Source organism: Grammomys surdaster, unplaced genomic scaffold, assembly GCF_004785775.1.
Source record: "Grammomys surdaster isolate TR1022 unplaced genomic scaffold, NIH_TR_1.0 146, whole genome shotgun sequence".
In the NCBI taxonomy this organism is placed as follows: Eukaryota; Metazoa; Chordata; class Mammalia; order Rodentia; family Muridae; genus Grammomys; species Grammomys surdaster.
This window is the reverse complement of record NW_021604604.1, coordinates 10,794,808-10,797,002: the sequence shown is the minus strand read 5'-3', so window position 1 is coordinate 10,797,002 and position 2,195 is coordinate 10,794,808. Positions and strand designations below refer to the sequence as shown.

Below are 2,195 nucleotides of genomic sequence, written 5' to 3'. Positions count from 1 at the left end.
CATTTTCATTGTTTCCTGAAAGCAAAGGTTGCTTGCAAGACACTTCCTACCTCAGCTACTGACTTTCAGAAAAGAGGCTCACTGCAAAGACAACATCATGCTTCCTGAGGAGACTGCAGTGCAGCCATGGTGTGGGAGAAGCTAGAAAGGATAGCTATGGACCCTTGCCCTATTTCTCATGGGAAGCTAGAATTTGCTGGAAAAGAAATCAGTACGTGATTAAACCAGAACACAGTCACTTACTTCATTGGAAAAGTCAAAGGATTATTCAGAATACTAGATAAAAAATAAAGGGGGCAAAGTGGCGGGGTGCTGACCCATGAGGAACAGGAAGCTCACAGGTGGAGTCCAATCCTCAGTGCCTTCAGGCCTGAAGTTATTCTTCAGGCAGCTTGGCTTCTGCAGGGGACATCACCAGCTCCACATCTGTCAAAACAACATGTCTGGCTTCCTTATCACACAAGGCTACAGACAGACGCACTTCCAAAAAAGTAGAAGTATGACAAAGGTCACCTTGGGAAGGCAGGATTACAAAAACCTGTAACTTTAATTTTTTCAAACTTTATTTTTAATGATGGTGCTTAAACACTTTAACCTCCCTTTTAGCTCACCACCCACCAGAGGTAGTGGGAAAGAAAGGACATAGACCTTAGACATAGACCTGTTTAGAAAGGTTCTTTGGAGCAATTCCTGTCTGTGTTGTCTGGAGATCAGCAGTTCAGTTCACAGGTCAGCAGTGGCAGCTCAGTCCACTTACAAACACTTCACAGATACACCAGCAGTCTAGTTTGGTAGAGCTGGGATAGCAAAAAAGAATCAACAGTGGTGGCACTACCTAGCAGAGACAGCCAGGCCACAGCCTCGGCTCGAGTAAGCAGGAGGGACCAGCGGGAATTCTGGGAGAAGTTCTTGGCTGTGCCTCTCTCGGCGAAGCGAAGATCAGTGAAGATGTAAGACCCACAAGTGTTGCACAGCTAGCTCTATAAGCAAGTCAGGCTCAGCCTCTGTCTGTCGTTGTTCAGTGAGTCCTATTTATACCCTCCAAACATGTGTGTCCTCCACAGGTCTTACCTCAGCATGTGTCTGTCTCAGCTGACATCACCCTGCAGGTTAGCCCAGAGGAAACAGCAAGAAACTGCAGCACACCACCAGAAGTTTTTTGGTGCATTCGTCTCAACAAACACAGCTCAACTATACGATGTAAAGTAGATCAATACATGTGTATTGTTAGCAAAGAACCCTTTATCACGTGTCCTTTCATGTGCTTGCTTTAGCAGAACATCCTTTCACCTGTGTCCGCTTCAGCAAAACATTCCTTCATGTGTTCGCCTCAGCAAAATATCATCCAACTGACTTTCCAAAGAACCCTTTTATTTCCACTTCAAAAACCTGACCCTAAAAGTGACATCTCTTCTTTACCAAAAGTGGCCCCAGTAGCCCTTTGTGAAAATAAGTTTGCAGAGGACAGTGCAGAGGCTTCTATCCCCACACTGGAGAGCGGAGTGTCTCCCTAGGGCTGCTCCAAGCTTGTGAGTAAGGAATCCTCGGCAAAGGCTGAAGGTGGCCTGCCCATGGCAGAAGCCAGCAGTGTTGCTGCAGCCCAGGAGCCTGATGACCGGTCTGCCAGACAGGCAGAGCCTATGCTGAGGACAGAAGAGGTACAGGCACCCGTGCTTCAGATGGACAGCAGCATCTTTCTAGATGATGACTGCAACCAGCCCATGCCTGTGACTCACTTCTTCGGAAATGTTGAGCTTGTGCAGGATCTGCCACCAGACTCTTCGTCTTGATGAGCAGAGGAGAATTCAGAAAAATACACTTCCGAGGCAAAGATACTGAGGATGATGGGAGGTGTAAAGTGATGGGGATTCTGCAGCAAGTTTGAAGATTTCTACCTGGCATCCTCAAAGGAACATGTTCTTAATTGAACGCAAAATCAACATGAATGTCACCAGCACAAACACCTGGCTCCTATGGAAGGTTCCTTGTGGCTACAGCCTGTTTCCACCACTGCTATGTGGATGACTTTTCCTCCTTTCATAGACACACCAGGCTGGCACAGAGGGACGGGTAGTGGGGAATTCCTGAGTGCCTTGGTTTTGGTAACACAAGCTTACATTCTATACCAAACTGATCACTGGAGGTGAACTCAGTTTCTTCTGGAAGGACTCCTGTTTTTGAGTGAAGCTAATCAT

The 2,195-nt window shown here is 46.9% G+C and overlaps 1 pseudogene; it reads left to right on the top strand.

Annotated features, from left to right (window-relative positions):
* Positions 1-319: 319 nt before the first annotated feature.
* Positions 320-1,885, top strand: LOC114618968 (annotated as a pseudogene).
* The last annotated feature ends 310 nt before the right edge of the window (positions 1,886-2,195 follow it).